General features: G+C 34.8%; 1 long non-coding RNA gene and 1 pseudogene across 1 annotated transcript in view; one reads left to right on the top strand and one right to left on the bottom strand.

Annotated features, from left to right (window-relative positions):
• LOC137772598 (uncharacterized) overlaps positions 1-26,186 on the top strand; it is a 483,673-nt gene that overhangs the window by 270,633 nt on the left and 186,854 nt on the right. The gene's annotated exons all lie outside the window — the stretch shown is intronic.
• LOC137771342 (small ribosomal subunit protein uS15-like) lies at positions 8,466-11,240 on the bottom strand (annotated as a pseudogene).

The following is a 26,186-nucleotide window of genomic DNA, read 5'->3' as shown; positions in this document are numbered from 1 at the left end:
TCTCCAAAAGGGCAACACCATTTTTTTCTTGTTGATTGCCATATCCTTGGCTCAGTGCATAGAAATAAGTCTGTACTCAATAAACATTTGTTTAATTAATTGGATGTTACAATGTTTTCTTAATACTGATAGAAGATGCATGACATTTCAGATTTGTAGAGTGCACTTCAACCATTCCATCAAATACAAGCTCTCACTGCCTTTGCATTGATTTGCAAAATGTGTATGGCTTTTTCTCTTGGATATTTTCTCTCTCTATGCCATGAAAGTTATGAGTGATGGCCAACTTTCCAAAGAAGAGTATAAAGTTATTAACAAACTGGAGGCATTTTTAAAAAGCACAGAGAGAAAACAAGCTGGAAGGGGGATTCTGGCATTGGGGTATACTTTTGCTGATGAATTACTTTCTGTACCATAAACATATTTCAAATAATCTTGACAAGAGAATGAATGAACTGCCGGGAACTATCCTAAGGCAATGCCAAGTTTAGGGCTTTTGTAACCAATACCAACTTTATTCTTCCTCTATTGCAAGTATCTTCAAAGGAGTTGTAAACAATGATCAGACAACTCCAAAGATAATAAGTGTGGTTCAAGGAATAGCTTATTCAACGTTAGGACAGCTGAGGAGAAAAACCAGTCATTTTCTGGGGGACAAATATATTCTCATTAAACAATGCATTACGTTTTCATTAAAATGGTACTTATAATCCCTACTCCAAAAATATGAATACATGTATAGTGTGGTGTTGAGTGTGAGGAGGAAAGGAAGGGGAAAGAGGAGAAGATAGAAATGAGAGAGACAGAGAAACAGAAGAGGTTAATTTACTGTTCTTACGTGTTGAATTACATATATCTACATTTTTTCCCCTAAACTAAAAATAAAATTGCTTTGCAATACACAAACTCAGCTGCAAAGTCACTGATCATTAAGAGTATTCCCAAACTTTGCATTTGTTGTACCCAACGAGAAGTTGTGCCGTTTGTCTAGAGAAGCATGAAAGAGTGGGTTTTAGTATGTTTGTATGCAGTAGCACTGGTTGGAGGATTCCAAAAATGCAGTTCTTGCTGAACCTAAAACTTACTGAATTATATACCCCTCAGAGCATTGATACTAATTTACAAAGAGCCAGATTGTATAAGTTTTCCATTGCTGATGTACCAAGTTAATACAAACTTCATGGCTTAAAACAGCCAACTTAATATCTTACAATTCTGTATGGCAGAAGTCTGACCACAGGTCTCACTGGGCTAAAATTTAGGTGTCAGGAGGACTGCATTTCTTTCTGAAGGCTCTAGGGAAGAATCCATTTCTTTGCTAATTAAAATTTAGTTCCTTGCAGTTGTAGGGCTGAGATCCCTGTTTACTTGCTGGCTGTCAGCTGAGGGTCATTCTCAACTTCTTGAGGCCATTCACATGCCTCGGCTCATGGCCTTCTCTATCTTCAAAGCCAGTAATGGCAGGTCAATTCCTTCTCACTTCTGAATCTCTCCAATCCATTCTTCTGCCCTTCTCTTCCACTTTTAAGGACTCCTTTGCTTAGATTGGGCCTACCTGCTAATACAAAATAATCCCCTCATCTCAAAGTTTTTAACTTAAATCATAAGTGCAAGAAAAAAAAACAAAAAACTTTTGCTATGTAATGTAACAAATTAGGATGTGGACATTTTAGGGAGGGGGTACATTATTCTGCCTACCGCAAAGGTCTAAGTGTCTTATCCATGTGTGGGCTTCTCTGAGATAAATGAGTGAATGTTAGAAGTAAACAGGAAACTAGCCACTCACGGATTTGGAAAAACCTAAATGCAGTTTACCCTATTAGCATGGGGGAAATAATTGTATACCTTTCTCACTACAAAAATATAGAAAATTTATTATACTTAGCCCAGAACCGTTTCTAGATGAGGTTCCATAAAACAATGCATAAAGGAACATGAAACCAAGATGCAGTCTCATTAGTTTAGGAATGTGAAAGTGCTTTGTGGGCCCATAAATAATTATACAAATAAAATGTTTTCCTTTAATATCTTCACCAAGTTATGATTCTGAATGTGTGACCATATCTGCTAAATGTGTCCTACAAAGATGAATACAAATATGGATGTGTGATTAAACTTGACTGAAGTGGATTTAATTAATGTGGAGAAGAGAAAAATCAGTGAGTATTGGAAAGGTGTCTTTATTTTTATAAGGGACTAATATGAAATTAGAAATGTGCTGTGCATTTTTGACGATTGAAGTGGTCCCAATGAATGCTTGCTTCCAGGATATTGATTTCTTTTCTACATAAAGCAAGATTTTCTAATAATCTGAGCAGTCTAAAAATGGATAGGACTGCATCATAAGATCATAACCTTCCTGTTAGGGGTATTTTGGATAGATTTTAAGCACTAAAGAGAAGGGTTATATACAGTTTTTAGTAGTGTAGTCCTTTTTTCCTAATCAAATTTTCTTTCTTTCTTTTTTTTTTTTTAACATCTTTATTGGAGTATAATTGCTTTACAATGGTGTGTAAGTTTCTGCTTTATAACAAAGTGAATCAGTTATACATATACATATGTCCCCATATCTCTTCCCTCTTGCATCTCCCTCCCTTCCACCTTCCCTATCCCACCCCTCTAGGTGGTCACAAAGCACCAAGCTAATCTCCCTGTGCTTTACAGCTGCTTCCCACTAGCTATCTATTTTACGTTTGGTAGTGTATATATGTCCATGCCACTCTCTCATTTTGTCCCAGCTTACCCTTCCCCCTCCCCGTATCCTCAAGTCCATTCTCTAGTAGGTCTGTGTCTTTATTCTCATCTTACCCCTAGGTTCTTCATGACCATTTTTTTTTTTACATTCCATATATATGCGTTAGCATACGGTAATTGTTTTTCTTTTTCTGGCTTACTTCACTCTGTATGACAGACTCTAGGTCCATCCACCTCACTACAAATAACTCAATTTTGTTTCCTTTTATGGCTGAGTAATATTCCATTGTATATATGTGCCACATCTTCTTTACCCATTCATCTGTTGATGGACACTTAGGTTGCTTCCGTGTCCTGGCTATTGTAAATAGAGCTGCAATGAACATTTTGGTACATGACTCTTTTTGAATTATGGTTTTCTCAGGGTATATGCCCAGTAGTGGGATTGCCAATTCTCAGTCTGACAATATTTTTGTCTAGCTTTTTATGTCTTTCAAACATGTAAAAATTAAATCTCAAGTTGTTTGAAATAGACAAACTTCCATAATTGAAAAGCATAACATTTACATGAAATGTGCAGATTTCTATATGCTAATGATTATAAACATATATCAATTGATTCCTGCACACTATTCATTTGTTAATATATTTTTTTAAAGATTTATTTATTTATTTATTTGGTTGCGCCGGGTCTTAGTTGTGGCAGGCGGGCTCCTTAGTTGCGGCATGCAAACTCTCAGTTGTGGCACACGAACTCTTAGTTGCGGCATGCGTGTGGGATCTAGTTCCCCGACCAGGGATCTAACCCGGGCCCCTTGAATTGGGAGTGTGGAATCCTAACCACTGCGCCACCAGAGGAGTACCTAATATTTGTTTTATGTGAAGCATTATCCCGCTTTGTTTTGAGAATACAGACAGACCCAGGCTTCACAAAGCTTACGGATTTGTGGGGGAGACAGAGGCTAAACTAATGGGCAGATGAACAGATCATTTCTCACAGATTATGTTATAAGGAAGATAAGCAGGATGATGGGTTAGAAAGAATAGCAGAAAGACCAATTTAAATAAGGTAATTAGGGAAGAACTTTCAGAGGAGCTGACATTTAAACTGAATCTGAAGTGTAAGAAAGGGCCAGCTCCTTTACATAACCTTATGAGTTATTAATCCTTTCAATATCACTATGAGTTGAGAACTACTATTGTCTTAATTTCATAGAGGAAGAAACTGAGACTTAACAAAGATTTACCTTGAGCACAAGTTTAAATGCTCAAGGTTGGTAAAGCTTGAACTGGGACTTGAATCTTTAGGATCCCACAACCTGTTAGGGCTGGAATCCATGACCTTTAGTTTTTAGGTCCCTTCTGACTCTGAGTTTCTGTGAGTGAAACTGACTAGTACAACTTGGACAGAGTGAACATATAGGGCATGCTATTCTCTCTCTGTCGGGCTAGTGAATTCACTGGTAACTCGACAAATGCTAAACTTTCATGAAGGAGTTAGAATACTGTGACTCGGAAATATACTCTAAAGCAGATGGTGCTAGTTACAATTTTTGTTTTGGACATGGATTGTGGTAGATTCAGAGACAGAAATCGGTGAAAGACAATTTCCCAGTTTACTTTGATGCCATTTTGATATTGTTGATGTATTAAATGTACATTGGTCGAATAAAAGAAATTTAGGTATCCAGGATGAATATACCTACTGAAGACAAGTAGTTCCTTATCTTGGGTTTAACTCATCACTGAGAGTAGGGTTAAGTCAGGGGGCAAATCTGGATGAGGAAGAGACCTGTGCAGTAGTACCAGCTACCCCTGCTACTATGTAACATTGGAAGAAGCCGTATTATTTCTCTGAAACTCAGTTTCCTCGTCATGTTCAAAGGCTTTCTGACAGTGCGAGTGACAAAGCTGTAAAAGCCAATCTCTTCTTCATATTTAAAAAGTTGATGGAAACAAAGATGTGAGTTTAAGAGTCAAGCTTCATGCAAAAATTCGACCTCTAGTGAAGAACACCATCTTCAGAGAGGGCTGCTTAAAGGAAGCACAGTGCACCTTGTAGACAGTTCCAGAAAATATCATTGGTATAGATCCCCCAAAACAGAAAAAAAAAGTAAATTATTAACTTCATAAATTAAATTTCATTTCCCCTTTTGAATGTTTTCCTACAATTCTTTAAATCTGTCTATGCTTTAATGCCAGCATCATGTATTTATTTGGCCCACGTCCACTCTCTTTTTAAATTCAGAACACACACCCACACACACACTAGCATTACTTTAAGTTTGAGAAGGCTACGTGTATACCATTAACACATATATCTTCATAATAAAAATTCACAAAAGCTTATTTCACTTTAGGGAACAAAAGAGCTGTGCCCCGGGTTACACCTGTTCTTATTCATAAACTCTTTGGGAATTCTTACTGAAGGATAAAGCTTTTCAAAGGCCTCCTGATCTACCAATCATACAAGATTAATGTTATCTTCATCTATTCAACATATTGATATTGAGCTAGTTCTGTGAGCCAGACATTGTCCTAGGCATGTGAAGTCCGAAACAGGCATAAGATATAGTGGCTGTGCTCAGTAAACAAGTGTTTTGATATGCAAAGGATGTCAAGTTCACACTGTTTTTGTTATTGCAGTGGTATTGAATAATACAAATATTGAGCATCTACTTGTAACTGTGAGGCAAGGGCTTTTCACATGTTACTCAAGCCTACCATATTTCACAATGCCAAGAGGCACTACTTATTTATATATCATATAAATGGTGGCCCCCTGAATGGGAGAATGTGATGGTTCTCACTTATCTTGCTTAATTATCACAAAAATCAAATAGGTAGTTTTTATTATTCCCTTTTCTAAGATGAGAACATTGAGCCTCAAAAGCATTAAAATCACATAGCTATTAAATGGCAGAGCTGGGTTGATATTTGGATCCAAATGATGCTAAAGCCACAATAAATTTATTATTCCATGAAGCGTATTGTTATAATACTATCAAATGGCTGATCACTCACAATTACCCCAAGGTTCTTTTATAAGTGGAAATCATACATTAGGGGCCATTTATATCATTTATCTTAGAGGAAAAATAATGCCTTGCAGCAGCTGTCCCTTCTAGGTAAAGGCACAAACTACAGATCCAGCCACTTTTTAAAAGCTGAACATTTACAAGTTGAGGGGTCACGCAGATTTTTTTCTTAAACTTCTCCTTTTTGAGACCTGCCCAGGAAGTCTCTCAGCAATAATCTTTCTGTTACAGATACATGTTTCTGGTTTTTTTTCCTAGCCACATTATGAAGAGAAGAAAAAAACAAACAAACAAACAAAAAAAACTGTTGACAGGATTAAACGGCTGTCACCCCAAAATTTTAGAATTTAAATATGAAAATTTTACCTCCTGTTGAATAACACATACATATATCAAGGTTAATTGGTTTTATGTCTGAACGGTGACACTCATTAATTCTCTTTACTTTTTCTAGCACTAGGGAAGAGTATTTTTATGTGGCCACAGTAAAAGTTGATGTAAATATATATTTAATGATGACAAACATCAGCAGAGTGAATGGGTAGAGGTTAAAAGGAACTAAAGCGTATGCAAATTTGAAAGAAGTGGATTTCAGTGTTATGAATCATAGTTTGTTATGTACTTGAGTGGGGGATAGAGTATACGATACTAGTCTTGCTATACCAACATTCTCAGATTTGCCACCCACGCAGTGTACGCCTTTGAATATACTCAGGATAGTTCATTAATTTTAAGTTTCTTTTTACTGTTTAATACTTAATGGAGAGAAGCTGTGATATCTCAAAAAAAGTTGATGCTGATTATGACTCTGCAAAGAAAACTCATCTTTATTTAAATACAGATTAAAATGAAGAATATGTGCTACTACAATGTTAATGTGGTTACTTAGCAGAGAGAAAAAGAATGCCAGCTTAATGAGTCCATAAGCTTTGTTCCTCTTTTGACAGTCATTTTTATTTTGTTTCATGGCCATAGTTTTGCCTTCCTGCTGCTCCTTTTCCCACCTTAATACCCCAGCCAAGCGAGATGCAAATATTGTAGTTGGTGTGAGCAGGCTGAACAAATGTCATTGGAGTAAATTCATCACCACTTCCTGGCAAACATCACAAAGTATGTGCCGTGATGGGTTTGTAGGTCTGTGATTAGATAGGCATACGTTTTACTCTCTTGAACTCTATGAAATAAACCATATGATATAGTTGGAAAATATTGGAGATAATACATTTTATTTACTTTTCCTCTAAGAAGTGACTTAATTGGGTTTTGTCTACTGCAATTACCTAAATTCATCTAATGGACTTGATGTACAGATTTCATGATACTCTTAAAAACCACACTTATAAATTCATGAATATGAATATCAACCAGTTTTCTACCTTCAAATTAAGGTTGATTAAATGTCTTAAATAGTTGTTTTCTAATATTCTTTCTGAATTTTAATGAACATAGCTTATTAAACCCTAGGATTGTCATGATTTTTAGACCTCACATCAAATTCATTTCCTTGAATTGCTTCATATGTGTCAGTTGTGTTTCCATAATCAGATTTAAAAATTTCAAATAATAGTTTTAGGTCTTTTTCATCTATATATTCTTCTGGTGAAATTCTTCTTGCTTCCTAAACCTCTGCTCTTTCTCTTGGGTAATGCATAGAATAAAATAGATGCTCAATATATATTTTCTGAATTGAATATGTTATTTTTCTCTCTCCTGTGGCACCCAGAGCAGTCTAGATCATACGAAAAGAACACAATAAATTCTTATTGATCAATGATGGATACGTCCTAAACTTATGTGTGAGAATCTTAGCCCCCATAGAATCACATCTATATTCCTATCAGAATGCATACAATAATTTTTTTAAAGGTCTTATTTTGATTCTTAATATTGTATGACTAAAAGATAACCTTATGCCTGAATTTTAAAGTAAATTATAGAAGGAAGGAAATAAGAAAATGAAGAAAATTCCCCTTGGTTACTTAAAATGAGAGATTCACAGTTGTCTATTATATCTCCTGATCTTAATCAAGGCAGACAGGTAGAGTGGAAAGAGGTTGTTTTCTGAGATCCCAAAAATGTGGCTTGTCATTCAAGTACTGCCCTTCAGTACCTTTGTGAATTAGGCCAAACCATTAACCTTTTTGAGTTTCTGTTGTCTCCTTTGGACAATTAGTATAATAATTATATTTGCTATGCAAGATGGATCTGAGAATTAAAGAAACTACCATATATAAAAGGACTGTAAATAAATGCTTCACAAAGACAGAAGGTCAAAAGGTGTGAATTCCCAGGTTTCCTATCACTCTGCTAAGCTTGCATAATACAACTGACAAAGTAAAAATAGTAACTCATTGAAATAGGATACATGCGGCTGGTCTATACACTTCATTAATAGGAAAAAGCATTGTGCTGTGTTTGAAAGTTCTGTGGATACACCGCCTTAAGTGGATGGATTAAGTCATCAGAAAATTCCCATTGTGTTCAGTGAGTGGTTACTGTGTTTTTGTCTACTTTTTGTTTTTTAATAGCCTTATCCTTTTCACCATTTTTCATTCTTTTCAATGTATTTTATATGATAATTCTATGAAAGTGAATTGTATGTTGACTCCAAATATTGTCAGTTGAAATCAGTGTTTACTAAGGCAAATTCAATGAAAGCAAGGTACAATTCATCAACTCAATTTTTATTTTTCTAGTTAAACAATGATTTTATTGCTGAGTAAACAGACAAATTTATGCAACCAGGGCAGAGGCTGTGGATGACTTGTATTTCCAGTGGGGGGGAGGACTCGTTTGGTGTTGTAATATCGAGCCAACCGGTGAATAAGGCTCTAAAGCAGAATCAGATGGAATTTAGCATCTTTATCCTTTCTGTTTCTCTCAAGATGCTTTCGAACAGCAACAGGTTTCTTCATTAAATGATAGAGCTCCTCAGGAAGATCAGGAGCAAGTCCTTTGGACTTAAGAATTCTCAAGATTTTATTGCCTGTCACAAAACGTACTTGTGCAACACCATGTGAGTCTCTCAGGATCACACCGATTTGCGAGGGCGTCAAGCCCTTCTTGGCCAGTTTGTAGATCTGCTCCTTTACGTCATCAGACGTCAGCTTCAGCCAGATGGAGATGCTGCGGCGGTAGGGCAGAGCCAACTGGGACAGGCCCTTCCCTGGAGCATGAATGCGACCTATGATGGCGGCGGTGTGGTTCAACTCAGTTGTTAAAACCACAAACTAAAATATGAAACACATAGAATTTTACATAAAGAAGAATTGATGCAAAAATGGATAAATGTATAGCTTATCCAGAGTAGAGAAAATTTTCTCATTTAAAGTAAGAAAGAAAGCAAGATATTATTTCCAACTCTTATCCACCAAAGGTTCAATGGCGATGTTACAGGAAAGTCCACATTAAAGGACGGTATCACATACAGAAAAAGACACCTTACAAGTGTTAGTTGTTCCATATGTTATCTCATTTTGCATTAACTGCTAATATAGGTATAATATCAGGGGCAAAATTACACTTTATTCTTCCTATCTCACCTCCTAGATGTATGTTCCCTAAATGGTATGGTAATGCTCCCATAATACCCAGCACAGTACTTTGCTAGGAGTTCAATAAATGTTTGTTGAATTGAATTACCACATTAACATGTAAGTTGTGAGATTGAGGAGTTTACAGCCTTTAAATCTTATTTTAAAATCTAGGTTTACACAAATTTGCATATTATTTAAAATGAATATATTAAGCCCAAATCAGTGTCTAATTTATATGTATTTCCACGAACTCACTTAGATAGTTTGAAGTGTTACCACTGACCAACACATTGGATAGGACACAAAGATGACCTTATTCATTTTTGGGAATTGACAATTTTTTAGAAGATTGCCCAGATGTTTGTTTATTTACGAATTGATTTTTTTTTTCCAGATGAACTCTCCTTGGAGATTTTTATTTACAGTTATTCGTTCACCACTCTTTGAGCCCTGTCGCTATGTTGACTTCATGTGCTTAGTTTGAGGGACACTGCTGGATGCTTCTTTGATAAATAAAGCTGATCAGGTCTTGTAAGTAAATGATGACATGTAGCTGAAGCAGTTTAAAGATTTAGCTCTTTGCCAATTTGTTGTTTTATTGAATAGTCATATTTCATTCAAGAAAGAGAACACGCTCGTGGCTTGTGGCATTGCAATACATGTACCTTTTCTTTAGAGAAGCTCATATAAACTTATGATAGAAATTGGCCTCTTTGTCAATTTAAAGAGAAATTAAACTGGCTTCTTTTCAATTTCTTTTACCCTCCTTCTCATTCTTTTATCCAAGTAAGTTAGTTCTACAAATCTTTATATAAAGTCTCAGAGAGAAAAATCCAACATGATGTTTATCAAGCTAGAGTGCCTATTCAGTATGCAAAAAAAACAAAAAAAACAAAAAAAAAATCACCTTGCTTTTTCTATTGCAGTGCCCCTAAATTGAAGCTATGTGCCTGATCAGGCAAAAATACCTGTGCTTCATATTTCATAGCATCTGAAGCTGGCTTCTTCTGTCTACGTAGATAATTTTAAGTGAAAGATACTGGCATTATTTAACAAGATGAGATTTAGCAAGATATTTTTGACAGGGTTTCCAAAGAAACCACAAAACAATAATGCAGTGAACCCTGATTTTAGAACAAACTCAACTTCTAAATGATTCAAAGAAGCACCATCGATACTTACGAACTTAAAAAAATTTTAAGGAAAAACCACAGCTTAGTTTCCAATCAGTCAAGACTTTGAACAATGTATTTCTGTTGGGAATAAAGAAAGAAGGGGGCTCTATAAAAAGAAAAAGCTGTAGAGTGGAGGAATTGTGTTTTAAAGGCTACGCACGTCCAAGGTGTTCAGTTGATGAGGTCTTTGTCTTGTAGTCACCAAGCTTCATTCGGTGTTTCTATAATCACAATGCAGTTTTTACACTCTGCAATTATCTTCAATTTTAAGGATATGCAACCCTTTAGTTAAGCTAAAGGGAAGATAGCAGCTGTTCATATTGAAGAACCCGTGAACTCCAATAGCCTGTTTTGATGTCTGAATGACTTTGACACTCTCTTGAATAGCGATTGCTGCATTTTGTTCCTTGCTTTGGGTGAGTTTCTTAAAGGAAAAAATGCTGTAGGCCATCCCCTTAATAACTTTCCTCATTGCAGCCTGGTTAGCAGAGACTCCTTCTGAAAGTCATCTGCTCCTACGTGTCCAGGTGGAAGGAAAAGTAACTCAGCACCACAGGTACTAGTCATTTTGGCTGGAAGAAAAAGTTCCACAACACGTCACTCTCTACCAGTGGCTGTGGTTTCAGCCAAAGACCTTGAAGTGTCTGACAGAAGGTTTTATTCGATGCTGAAAGGATAGCTAAGTTGACAGCATGTAAGTAAGTGATGTATTTGTGTACCTCTATGTTTGTCAGCCTGGAACACAGCCACACCCCTCAACAACACGTACACGTACATACGCAAGCCACCACCACCATCGTTACCATTATACATTGAAACCCTGTTGTTCCAGGTTCAGCTCAGAGGTAACTATTTTAATTGAACTGTTTGTGTTTCCTTTGTTTCTCTGCTCACTCCATATATCAAAAGCAATCACTCCTTTCACTAGTATTTCCGTAGTACAATGTTTGTAACTCTATTTAACCTATATTTTATTCTGTCTCATATCATTATAAGATATTAAAATGACTCTTACCCCTAACAGATTATAAATACCCTCAAAGCAAGTAATAATGGTTTTTACCCTTTATCCTTTTTTTCTTTGTGTGTGAATAATATATACCTACAGAACACACACACACAAATATTTATCTATATAAACACACACACATACATAGAGAACATATAGAGTATAAATAGAATATATGCATGTATGATCATATGCTATATAATATGAGTTTTAAGAAAGAGAGAAAGAGAAAGAGATTGCCTTTTCTTATGTATTAGCTTCTGAAAAGGCAATAAAATCATTCCATTTGCCAGGTAATCACCCGTATTCCAGTGAGAGTGTTATATTATACTATCAATTTTATATTTTTAAAACTTAACACTATAACACACGCAACTGAATCCAATCCCTCTTCCTCCCCTCCAAAAAAGGAAAATCAATTATTTGTATCATTCAGGTTGATAGGATCTTGCAGTATTGTAGGGTTCTCCCTACAGATCTTTGCAGAAGTCAGAATTGCACTGCTCTCTCCATTCTCTGCTCCCACAGCCCATCTCTGTATTCTGACAATAAGTACACCTCTCTTTTCCTTCTTCTCTTCTCACATTTAGGATTCACTTAGAGAATATACTTAGAGTACCCATCAGGCAGTAATTTTCAAGTTGGAAAACACTGGAAGAAATGTGCTACAAGTCTAACAAAAGCTTTTGAAAAATGCCATATCAAGTAATTGCACAATTTTACTTTCAGTGTATCAAAACATTCTTGTACGGCCTTCATGGATATTTAGAAATATCACATTTGAATGTTCATGCCTCTTAAAGAGGAGAAAAAGCTGGAGTACCAATTTGTGAGGTTACTTGGCAGGAAAAACTCTGCCTTACAGAATTCAATACTATATATAAATATTGAAAAGTTCTCCAAAACACTTAACATCCATTTCCCACAAACACTCAATAATAAAAAAAATATATGGATACTTTCTTAATTCAGTGAAATAGGAATACCTCAATCCTAAAGCCATAGACTTCTCTACTGGAAAAGTTATAGAGGCATCCCCACTAAACTCAGGAATTAGGCAGAGGTGCCTACTACTTCTCCAATTGTTTGACACTATACAGGAGATATTAGCCATTGGAATTAAGGTAACGCATAAAAGCATGGAACTGAAAGAGAAGTAAGATTATTTGCAAATGACATAATAGTATACTTAGAAAATCCTGGAGAATCAATGTTAAAAATAATTTAAACAGTACAATAATTCAGTAAGATAATAAGATGTAAAATTAATATACAAAGTCAATAGCCTTCTGTATTCGTTAGCTATTGCTATAAAACAAACCACTCCAAAACAAGTAGATTTGAACAAATGGACAGACATCTATTATTCCTGGGTAGGATTTCTTAACATCAGAAAGATATAGTCTCTCCCTAAGTGAGAAAATTGATAGTAAAGTGAATTAGTTAAATTAGCTGGTACCAAGAAAAATATCAACAAGTATTTTACTGATGCCAGATGAATTGATGCTAAAGACCATATAGGATAATAAATATGTACACATAACTCAGAAAAAAAAATGAGAAAGAGTGATGACAGGCACATGAATAGAGCAGGAAGACACAATAGAAAAATTTAGAAATAGACCCAAATATATAGGATTTGTTTTTATTTTGTTTTTATGTTTATATAGTTAAAGTGGCATCTCAAACCATTAAAGAGAAATTTTAAATAAAAAGATCAATTTGGATCTGTACCCCTTCTTATACATAAGAAATTACACCAAATCCATCAGATGTGATGCATTAGTTTTGTTTATTTTAATTCATCATAAAAGTACTAGAAGCAAAAAAAATTGAATTCATTTGTAATTTGACGGTAGAGGAATATTTTTTAACACTGACTCAAAATCTAGATTCAACATATTTGAAATTGATAAATTTGACTGCATAATATAAAGAAATATTTCATGACAAATACTAACAAATCAAAGTTAAAAGGCCAATGATGAAAATAAAGAAAATATTGGCAAATTATATCACAGATAAAGGGCTAAAATCCCTAATATAAATCACATTTTTTAAATAAGGAGGAAGACCAAAAGCTCATAAAGTGGGCAAAAGACATAAATAGCCATTTGACACAATAAAAGACATACAAAAGGCTCTTAGATGAAAATATAGTCAATTTCATTCATAATAAGAAAAATGCAAATTAAAAATATACTTGTCTCATTCTCACCTCTCCAAATGGCAAAAATTTGAGAGCTTGACAACACGCTCTGCTCATATGGTTGTGAGAAAATAAATCATCTCGTATGATTCTAATGAGAATGTAGAATGATAACATCCATATTGGAAAGAGTTTGGCAAAATATTACCGCAGTATGTATGTAGTTATCATTTGACCCAGCTGTCCTACTAGGAATTTATCCTGAATATATAGCTCAAAAGTGTGAGAAAACATATGCGTGAGTTTATTCATTGCAGGATTTTGTATAAGTTTCAAAACATTGCAAAAACTTAAATGCACAGACAGTGGATTCCTATTCAGCTGGTTCTCCCCTTCCCCCCACAATATGTTTAAATCTTCATTAAGATTGATAATGATTTCCAGTATATCTTTTTAAGTGAAAAGCAAAGTTCAAAAGATTATATATAAAAGGTATCATACTTCACACATGCATACATATGTAATTATATATTTATATAAAATGTATATATACACACATACCTGTATAGTATGCTATCTTTATATATATGTTCATGTATTATCTTTGTGTAAACAAATAAGAATATTTATTTGTATTTGCATATGTTTACAAACAGAAACTTAGAAAGAATAAGCCAGAAACTAGTGAAGTAGGTTATCTACAAGGGGTAGGTTGTTATGAGGTATAAGAGTTAGAGAAGATGAGACTTGTCTATCTTTTTATATACTTTTGCCTTTTATTCTAGAATAACTTTATACTCATTCAAAAATAAGTAAATAATTATGGAGTAAAAATCCCTAAAACGGAAACAAATAAAAATCAAAGTCTAAATTTTAATCAAATGTATAGCAAAAGACTAAATCTAAACGCATTTTGAACAGAGTATTCTGTTTTACACTTTCAACGGGATTATAACCTAAGGATAAAAACAATTGCATTTTAGTTAGTAGGCTTGATGTTGGTACTGGAGTAGCTATTCCAAATTATTTTTTACGCATTGTAGGATGGGTGAATATTTGTGTTATCATTTTGGGGAAAGAGAAATAGAAATATGAAATGGGGTAAAGGTGGAGAAGAAACCCCAGAATTAACATGAACCCATAATTTAAAATACCTATCACCTATCCCTCTTTTTTTTTTTTTTTTTTCCTTAACTTGGTCTAAGTATGCATCTTAAAAACAATGATACTCAGTAGTAATTAGCACACTAAGCATCAAGATTTTGTTTCTAAAAACTGCTTTCCCTTAGAAAGGACCATTGGTCTTCAGAGAAATGTTTCATTCCACAGGTGACTTGGGAACGCACACGTTGAGCCTGGAACATCTTGATTCACAGAGTAAGAAGATGCTCAAAACCAAAGAGTACATTTCAAAATAACACAGAAACCAACCTGAGGGTGTTCCAACTGGCCAAATTTAGGGCAATTTATGCATCAAAATGAATAATGGAAACATATATTATAAATTTAATAAAGAAGCCATGAATATATATGAATCCTAATTTTTTTAGGTGAATGAAGAAGGGAAAGCTGCTATTAACAGAAGAATAACAAATGATACAAAGTGCAAAAATTATAAAGTCAACATTTAACATCCACAGTAGTAATAATTCAGGCAAGAATCATCCATGAACACTAAAGACATGGAGCAAAAATTGCCCAGATACAGGATATTCACACAGTCTCAAGCTATTTCCCCCCACACACATATATTTTCATTTTTATCCACAAAGGGAAGAAAGTATCTTGAAATGGAAAAAACTGAAACCCATACTTAAACCAAATAATTACACAGCACCAAGTGATGTGAAAAGCAGATATATTATTCTTTAATCTACTAATCCTGATCCTATATTTTGTTTCCAGCTTTTTCCTATATTCATGCCTTTACTCCTAAGAATAAGACTTGCCCAATTAATCATTTGAGCCTTTCTACAAAACTGCTATGTGTGCAATCACCATGCCTGCCGTCCTCTGTGCCTCTGTTACATATAGCTCTCCTACTCAGAAATACTCTTCATTAAGACACAGTTTTACAGAGAACACAAATCTATGTTGGGGAAAGCCCAATTTTGTCTGTGGATAATCTAAAGGATCTGAATTAGAATCATACTAGCTGTTTTAAAAAACAGATCCAAAATTTCATGGCTCAACGAGACACAAGTTTATTTCTCTCTCAAGAAACAGTCCCTTATAGGTATTCGTGCTGAGTATCCTAGGGATATGGTTTCATCTGCTTTAAGCTGGTGTCATAAAGAAGGGCACAGAGGATCATGGCATGAAAGTCTTCATGACCTAGGCATCATTTCAACTTACATCCTGTTGGAGAAAACTTAGTCATATGGCCATTCCTAGTGCAAGACAAGCTGACAAATGTAAATGTTCAGCCAAAGAAAAAGAGAACTAATTTGGGGGTATATCTAGCAGTCCTTGAAATATGGTCCATCACCCCAGTCCAGGCATCTATAAATGACAACACTTGGAATGGATTCTTTACAAACTAAAAGAAAAAGAGTTGCTTTGACTTTTGAAATGACTACATCAATATTCTGTAATGAGCATTCTAGATATTTGACTATATGTGATTAAATACAATAAAGTGTAGAGAATACAGCGTGTGTTCTGTTATCCATCTTTAGGAACTTCTTTAAAAGATTTTGATTTTTAATCTTAATACATATATTTCAGGAAGCAGGTTGAGCTGGTTCTGACATTTCTTCTATTGTTGCCACATGGCTCTTATGCAGCTATCACAGACCTGTGCGTATCAGGACCACTGTTCGTCTGGAGGGCCCTCGTTACTGATTTTTAAAATATTGATGAAGTTGGGACCGGTGTTGGTCAAATATTTTTTAAATCAAATAAAGCAGAGAATTATTAAAACTGATAAAATTCATAACTTCAACATTTTACGTTAACTTTGAACCCACATTATCTTGCCAATTTTTTAATCTAAGACCAAGGAATTCTAAGTTTTCTATCATTTGTACACCAGACCTCAAAATGCGTCCATAGTTTCTACTTGGTTTTTACTTTTTCTTTTCTTTTTTTGTGTGAAGCATGAACTCACAGCCAATTGATATACAATCTGAAATTAGATTTCTTTTATATTCATACGATTTTTCCCATCTTTATCAGTCTCAAATACAACCAATATTCAGCAAAAGATTTTTACTGATTCTCCTTTATTGAATATTTTCAAAGAAGTCAATTTATATTTCATAGAAACAACAACTCTTTCACTTTGCCAAGATATTTCATAGGCTTAGGTAATATTTAATCAAATTCTTTAATTATAATAATAAAGGCAAAACTGCATAAAAGTTTTGGATACAAACAAATATTGTTGCTCAGCATACAAGTCAGTTTTGGAAGCAGAAGTGCAAAGTATGCCATAGACTTGATGGTTGTCCATGATTGGTCAACCAGCTGTAGACATCAATAAGTATGTTTTATAGAGAATCAGGGAGCTTTGATTAATCCAGCCAGTCTGTTAAGTGCAGGTCAGTTAAGAGAGTTTAGATTGTAATTCATGTACTTTGGCTCTCTACCAGCAGTAATATGTGCATACTGCTATCTTTCCATCTCTAGAAGTGTTCCCTCTGAAAGGTAAGCTTTGTTATGTAATCTCTAAAATGGGATAAGGTTTTTAGTCCTTTTGGATAGGAAAAATCATTCCTTATAGAAGTCTAGAAGTAAGTTCTTTTTTTTTTTTTTTTTTTATTAATTTATTTATGGCTGTGTTGGGTCTTCGTTTCTCTGCGAGGGCTTTCTCCAGTTACGGCAAGTGGGGGCCACTCTTCATCTTCATCGCGGTGCGCGGGCCTCTCACTATCGCGGCCTCTCCTGCTGCGGAGCACAAGCTCCAGACGCGCAGGCTCAGTAATTGTGGCTCACGGGCCCAGTTGCTCCGCGGCATGTGGGACCTTCCCAGACCAGGGCCCGAACCCGTGTCCCCTGCATTGACAGGCAGACTCCCAACCACTGCGCCACCTGGGAAGCCCCTAGAAGTAAGTTCTTGATTTGCAAAATTCCTTGGCACTTCCTGTGAATTTAAAATTTCTCCCTGCGATGGAAGATTGGAACATTTACTGTCTAATCATTGAATCCCTGCTATTATTTGGATTACATTAGAACTTATGTCTTATGATGAATTAATTAATGGACTGAGCCATTGTCCTGCATTTCATAGCTTGCATTTTTCAAATCATGGTTCAATTAACTCTTCTTGGTTTTGTGTAGGGTTTCTGAATTCCAGGGAAACCGTTCCCTGTGCTTGCTAAAGTCAAAGCTTGGTCCTTCTGTTTTTAAACAAATTTAGAACTAAAAATATACACGACACATAGCTTTGCTCTATTTTTTTTTTTCTTCTGAACTCAAACCACTCTTGTCAGAACACTGAGCATTATTCCTCAGCATCTCAATACATTTCAAGTATTACTTCTGAAAAACCTACGTAGACGAGAAACATTGAGTGAACAAAATTGTAAATTCATTTGAAAATCTGGATACTAGATAGTCTCTCCAAATTATCCTTTTATCATAAATACACATAGTTCAGACTGTTAGAAATTTTTCATATTGAAAATTTTCTCTTTACTTTTTAGGTCCTTAATCATGGTTTCTCTTCCTTCATAACTTTCTTAATATTTTATATGTTTGCTTTTCCTTTATTACACTGTTAAAAATTTCTCTTTGGAATTAGATGCATCTGTTTCACCTCTGTGGTCTCAATGAAGTCAGTGATGATGTGCTTACACACTTCTCCCTGCCAATGCCTAGCATGATGCCTTATAAACTAGGAGCAGAAGCATACACATATATAAAACCTCCTTAAGTGTGCTACTGATGATTCCTTTGATATTTTAAAATAGCACATTTCTCTTCTTTCACTATATGTAATATATACTATATGTATACTATACTATATGTATATGTATACTATACTATATGTAATATTGTTTTACTGTGTCTATGTATTTATACATGTTCTATATGGATATATATGCACAAATATACATATGATTTTGCTCTCTATATATGAAAGAAGGGGGAAATGCCATTATTTATAGTTCCCAGATTTTAAGTTCTAGTACATTTTAAAATATAACTTAAAAAATACGGGTATTTTTGAATTGTTTGTACAGTCTACTTTCTATCCTTTATTATAGTCTCAAGTTACCTGAAATGTGTACAAGATCTTAAAATATTAATGTAGAATCCAATGGATTTGAGGTGCACTTATACTAATTGAAATGAAGATTCACCAGTTAGAAGATGTGATTTTTCTCCCTCATAAAGAACTCAAGGAAATCTTGAAATGATATATTTCAAGGTAATGCATTGAGTGTTTCCTTTCTGCTTAGAATGGCTATTTATAGTTGGTTCAATTAATTCCTAGAGTGTGCAGGGCAAAGAATCCCTTTATCCTGTCACCCTAAAGAGCTAAGGGTATGGTCTGTGCTGAGCTAGAGCAAACTTTAAAGCTGATCAAACTTCTAAGCCAAGTCCTATATTATGATTAGTGATGGGCGTAGTCCTGTGAAGTGAATAGAGATGAAGGAATCACAAAAGGTTCCAAGGTTGGAGTTGGATGAAAGAATCCAAAGGATGAACTGTGTATCTAAGCCTTATCTAAACCCCCTTGGTGGCTGGAATTGGGTCCGAAATCTTGTTAGGACACACCTTCTTGGAAGATTTTATGCCTTTTCTCATTTTAGTCAAGTCAGATGAGCCAAGAGAGCAGTTTGCTGGTTCAAAAGCACCAAGGGAAATATGACTGAAATTGCACACATAGCCTCTAGGATTGGAGAGCAGGGTGCAGATGTCAGGACCATTTCAAAGCCTATGGGGCTATTTGGACCTAATTATTAGCAGAAAACAATATATAAAAATAATTTTGTAAGTTATAAAGTCACCTACATGTAATTATAGCAGAGAAAGCTACAAAGAGTAGCCAATGACCAGATGAATTTCACTTTTACAGAACAGAGAAAAAGAATAAAAGAGATGAGCATAGTTTTTAGTGGTTTGTGTTCAGAAAAAAATAACACAAAGCTGTGTATTGTATATTTTTATTTCTAAATATCTTTAAAAATTGGAGAATCAAGTGATGACTTTGTCAGGCACAGGAGATGGTTTCCCTGGAATTCAGAAGCACTGGGGCTGCTGCAGGCACTTTTTTTCAAGTTCATTCCTATATGAATGAGGATGTGTAACACCCACTGTTGTGACATCTCTGCTGATTATCAACTAAATGTAATTTTGTTTTGTTTTGTTTTGTTATATTTTACATAGTCTTCACAAAATTTAGGAAGGGTTATTTTTTTGATCCACTGTATAAGATTAAAAATATATAGATTATAGCAGTCTTCGTAACTCAAATTTTGTTAGAAATGATGACAAACACAATTGATTCTAAGGTACAGTTACTCCTAGAGTTAAATTTTATTGTTTCATTAAAACAATTTTAGCAATTTTTACTCTCAACTTTTCAGTTTCACATTTTTTCATTGAAAAATTTTTTCCATCCAAAACTCTGCTAAGTGCTTCAGCGAATACAAAGGTAATCAAGATGCAAATACTGGAAAAAAAAAAAAAAAGATGCAAATACTGCACCAAAATTATTAGAAACCAAATATCTAGTCAATCAACAGATATTTTTTAAGATTCTGCATTACAAAAGAGACTAATATTACGTAGAGAGACAATGATGAACGAGGTGGAGAGGACATGTCCTCTTATGGAGCTTACTTTTTAAGTAAGCTAATGGATCTGAGCATCTAATGGATGCTCAGATAAGAACATAAATAATGATTATGCAAGGCAGAGTATACTATATACCACAGTTACAAAGGTCAAAAGGGGATCTTATCTCAATGGAGGTACGTGGAAAAAAATGAAAGGAGTGCTGGGTCTTGAAGTGTGGGCGAACTGTGCACAGGTTCAAAGAAGGGATAACGTTTAAAGAAATAGCGCTTGGCAGAAATTCTAAAGGAAGTTAACATATATTCTTTTTGTTTTGGGTGGAGGGCTTGAATATCAGTAGGGTAAAGAGTTTAAGGAATTTGCACATAATTTTATTGCTGGGAAATACTAAAATTCTGGGATGCGGGAAGTGCCTGTATTCAGAGCCAGGCATTAGAAAGTCTCTAACAAAATCCCATAATCAAATTGTTTGTTAATATTGTATAATTTTTTTTCTTTTCTCCATTCATGAAATGCAAATAATACATGGTCACTATTATCTCTGTGAAATGATTGTGCTGGACTTGTAATAGATTTATCCAAAGTGTAGACTGCCCACAGTTCTAATGAGACTCCTAGAATACCTACAATATCAGACCCCTCAGAAACCAGGGAAACTCTTTTCCTAGCTGTTTTTTTTAATTAATTACTTTGTAAAGTAAGATACTGATTTGGGGCAATATTTATAATTTGATTAAAACCAAGCTACTGAAACTGAGCAGGACCCAACAGTACCAAAGGGTTTTGGAAATATTTGTTGAAATGTTTTCCATCTTTGGACTTAAAGACTATAAACAATTGGAGGTGAAATTATGAATTTTGAATAGGAAGTATCTAACCATTTTAGCCCTAAAGAAATTGGTAAGGAAAAAATTGACTTGGCAAGCATCTGTGAATTCAATTAATGATTTGAACCAAATATAATTTGCAAATGATTTCATGGCTATTAATGTGTCAGATAATATGCAGATTTGTGACCTTAGGGTTAACTCAAAGCCACATGTATATTCCCTGAAAATTCACTGTGCCTGTTTTGATATTATCAAGAAATGGGCAGCTTGGTTTCTTATGCTTAGATATGCAAGCCAGTAGGCAGAAGATACATATGACTTTTGTATGTGTCTGTGTTAAAAAATGTAACTAAAATACCTTTTTTTGGTGGTCCTTTCAAAATCAAGCCAACACCTTCAATTTTTTTTTTAATTAGTTAATTAATTTATTTATTTTTGGCTGCGTTGGGTCTTCGTTGCTGCATGCAGGCTTTCGCTAGTTGAGGCGAGCGGGAGCTACTCTTCATTGTGGTGCGCGGGCTTCTCATTGCAGTGGCTTCTCTTTGTTGTGGAGCACCGGCTCTAGACACATGGGCTCAGTAGTTGTGGCTCGTGGGCTCTAGAGTGCAGGTTCAGTAGTTGTGGCGCACAGGCTTAGTTGCCCCCGGACCAGGGCTTGAAGCCACGTCCCCTGCATTGGCAGGTGGATTCCTAACTACTGCGCTACGAGGGAAGTCCAACACCTTCAAATCTGAAATCATACAGATTATAGTCTTTTAACACTGTAACGTTGTTCCTTGGTCATAAGTTGGTAAACTTTCTGGACTCAGCTGGAAGACTGTGTAAAACCATGAGTATTATTTACCCCTAATTGTGCCCCTGAGAACAACTAATCTAATTAACTTCAGAAAATTATCTCTTTAAATAATAAAATTAAAACCTCCAGGATCCTACTGAAATTTTCTCTTAAGTTTGTTCCCACTTTGTTCCTTGTTGTGTGGCAGCTTGAGACATTAAGAAGAGAGCTTGGTGTAGATTTGAATTGACTTAGGTTCAAATCCTGGCTTCTCTCCTCCTGGTAGCTTTTGATCTTGGGCAAGTTTCTAAATTTCTCTGACTCTTGTTGTCCTTAGTTTAAAAATTGAGACTAAGACACCTAACTTTCAGGGTAATTTTGAAGATTAAGTATGTTGTAATAAGAAAAAAGTCTAGCTTACAATCCCTGACACTTAAGAGCTTCATAGGTGTTGGACATTCCATTCTGTATTTCCACTTCATGCCAAGCTACCCTACTCCATTAAGTGGATGGTCTCCTTACCAGTGGAAACCGCATTCTAAATTTTTGATCCAAGTTACTAGGACAAATTAATTGCTCACAGTGTATGCAGCATTGTGTGTATTTTCTTTTTCTTATTTTATTATGACACAAATTTCTATATGTTATATTAAGCTCTTTTAAAAAATGTTTTATTGGAGTATAGTTGATTTAAAATGTGTCAGTTTCAGCTCTTTGATTAGAGCTCTCGTACAATCTAAATCCTTAGGAGAGCTATGATTAACTATTTGACAATGCAAGGATTGCTAGGTGTGTGGTCTTTAGAATGAGTCTAAATATGTGAACTTCCTACTGGTCATAAATTGAGGAAATATGGGACACAGCATGTACTAAGCTCTATTAGGCTTTTTAATATACACGGATTATAAGCCAGATATTATGTAAACACTATATTCATTTTCTCATTTAATCTATTCAACAACTCTACAAATATATACTATTATTATGCCCTTTTTGCAAAAAAATATGTTGACATCCAGAAAGCTTGAGTAACTTATTTAAAGTTAAATAGAAAGTGGGAATGTCAAATCACAGACAGATTTTCTGACCCAGTGATGCTTCTGGAGTATTAGTATAGGAATGCCTGAATGCAGAACATGCCAAAAAAACTTAAATAGATTTTTATTTAATGTTATCTTGAATTACAAATAGTCAATGTGCATTGTATACAGGTTTTCTTTTTCAAGAAATATGATTCAAAATAATGTATTTTGTTTGTGTTCATTTTTCTTAAATCATGACATGGTCTACATTTTTTTCTTTCTGAGTTTATTTTCATAAGGAATAACTGTTAATGGTATTAAATATATATATATATATATATATATGTACATATATATATATATATATATATGTACATATATATATACACAATCAAAAGCTTAGCAAATAAAAGACACAGAAAGTCACATAAACTCATTCAACAAAGGAAACAATTGTTTACATTTTTGTATATATACTAGCAGAAAAATACTTGCACACAGATGAACACACGCAAATAGATTTATTATCCATAAAATAGAAGCATACCATAATGCTATTTTGCAACTTTTTATTCACATTAAATAATATATCATGAGCATCTTTCCTTGACAAGAAATTTGCTTTCACAAAACTGAGCTTTATTTTATTTTGTGTAGTATGTATAAAGGTGTTCCGCAATGTATTTTACCCTTTTCTTGAGCATTTAGGTTTAATGCTGCAGTGAACATGCTTTTAATGAAATCTTTGTGCACATTCTAAATTAGTTCATCAACGTAAGTTCCTACAAGTATACTAGCTGCATTATGTGGTACACTAAATTTTACAACTTTTGATCAGTATTGCCAAATTGCCCTCCAGGAAGTCAGAACTCTTTATATAGGAGAATATTTCATCGTTTTATTAATAATGGCTCATTGCTTTAAATAAAGATATTTAACATGTTAATTTAGTCCAAAATTCCTGAAGGAGAAAAATATAAAGGCAGATAAGCATTTTAGTGTGAAAATTGCACTTGCCTTAGAGGGCCATTGCTATTTCATAAACATTTACCTTGAACATCATAAATGTTCACACAAGAGCCTTCAAATATCTGGAGAAGATATTTCATTATAAACATTCAACATAGCATGGCCTAAAAGTTTGAGATTTGGTTAATCAGGAGAAATTTCCATATTTTAATGAGGACATTAGCATATGTTTTTTTAATCACCATGAAATAAAAGAGCTCTTTCCAATTCTTTTTATGAGAAAGCTGATGTCATGGATGTGCTATTTAGTTTCCTTGAGGGAACAACATTTCCAAATAAGTGAGAACTGTTTTTCAGCAAAGAACTGCTTCCAAGTTGGTTAAAACTGGTTCAACATTCTGCTTTAAACTTACATTAGATGCAAGTGTCAAAAAATATATTTTCATGGGTAATCTTTGAACACTACATGCAATAGGTTGAATACTGTCATTTAGATATAAAATTTTAATACTTTGAAAATATGTTGTTATAGGTAAACGAATGAAAATACTGTGTTGAAGAATAAACCATATTTCTAATATATTCATTACTATCAAATCAAATTAACATTTTAAGATTCATAGTTAGTCCAGAATCTGCCTTCTGTGAACCCACAGAACAGATGTACAGAAGATCTAGGAGCTGAAATATATTTCAAAATTATGCTCTCTTGAGAATCTATATGGACTCTGTAGGAGTTATTTCGATATGTTTGAAAATTAATGTATAATAAATTATGAGACATGAAATTAAACTGGTTTTCATATCTGATTCATTCCATCTCATTTATGTAAATTAACATTCATCTTTATGGATTTGCAAGCATCAGAAGTAACAATCCCAAACACCTGTCACATAGCACATAGTTTTTAAACAAAAACTATCTCTTTTCAAAAGACATGGTCATACCTATCACCTTATCATAAAGATATAGGGGTTATTGGTGAATTGTTTTTATATTCTCAAACATTTGCTTTTCAGTTTCTACACTGGCATTGTATCTGGCATTTTACCCCCACTGCATAGACACTAAAGGAAAAATAAAAGCTAATGTCATGCCTAAAAGTGAACCTTTTCAGCAGTTACCTTTCATAGCTCTATTTAAACATTTCTTTAGAATTGAGACATGGACATTCAAATGGACTCTGGCCACTTATGTATTTACCATGTCAAATGTTCAGTGCAATCCCTCCTCCAATCTGCAGTCTAGCCAGATGTGAGTGGTAAAGCTAAGTATGGGCAGTAAACAATTGGATTTCATTGTTGGCATCACAGATGGGAGTGGAGGAAAGTAGACAGATGTTGGGACTCTTTGTATTATTTAATAAGCAAGTTGTGTCCAAGGAAAGACTATATCTTTGCTCCTTAATTTTTAAAAGAAACTTCCCTGTTTTCTGCTCTTCTGGGACGAAAAAGGACACTGGACATGCTAATGAGTGTATTAAAAATTATAGGTGTGAGGTTTGCAAGTGTAGCCAAAGCTACCTCTGTTACCAAAGTTTGTGTGCCTGACACACAGTGAAGCCAAATAAACCAGAATGTTGGAATTTGGAGCAGAGAAAGGTTTATTGCAGGGGCAAGCAAGGAGAATGGGTGGCTCATGCTCAAAAAACCCAAACTCCCCAATGGTGTGGGGGGAGAAGTTTTTATAGGCAAAATTTGGGGTGAGGGCTGCAGGGTATGTGGATTTCTTCTGATTGGTTGGTGATGAGGTAACAGGGCGGTGCTCCAGGAATCTTGTGCTCAGCCTGAAGTTACCATCCTCCACCTGGGTGGGGGCCTTAGTTCTGCAGAAGAGCTCAAAGATATTACTATGTATATCCCTTGAGGAGGAACCAGGACCCTGCCCCAAGGCTGCACTGTTGTTTCTTGACTACTCCTCCCTTGTCTCTGCATCCCCTGCCTTCCCTGATTAGTAACTATTTGAATCTGCCCTTTGGAATTCAGGGAAGGTTAAGGAGGCTGAATAAAGCCTATTTCCCTCAAACGAGAAACAGGAGACACAGAAAGGATTTGTACCCAAGGGCCCCACAGGATCCTTCTTGGTTTCACCTCAACAGGATTATTCTAGGGCTAAGAGATATTGAGAACATGAATTTCACCACTGAAGTCTCTGGCAGCGGTTTGGACTCCAAGTGAAGTAAATCAGTATGTATTTAGTGACTAAATAATTGATGTAATTCAGGTAAATAAATGTAAGTAT

Source organism: Eschrichtius robustus, chromosome 11, assembly GCF_028021215.1.
Source record: "Eschrichtius robustus isolate mEscRob2 chromosome 11, mEscRob2.pri, whole genome shotgun sequence".
Taxonomy (NCBI): domain Eukaryota; kingdom Metazoa; phylum Chordata; class Mammalia; order Artiodactyla; family Eschrichtiidae; genus Eschrichtius; species Eschrichtius robustus.
Note: the sequence above shows the minus strand (reverse complement) of the source record. Positions and strands in the feature narration are given on the sequence as shown.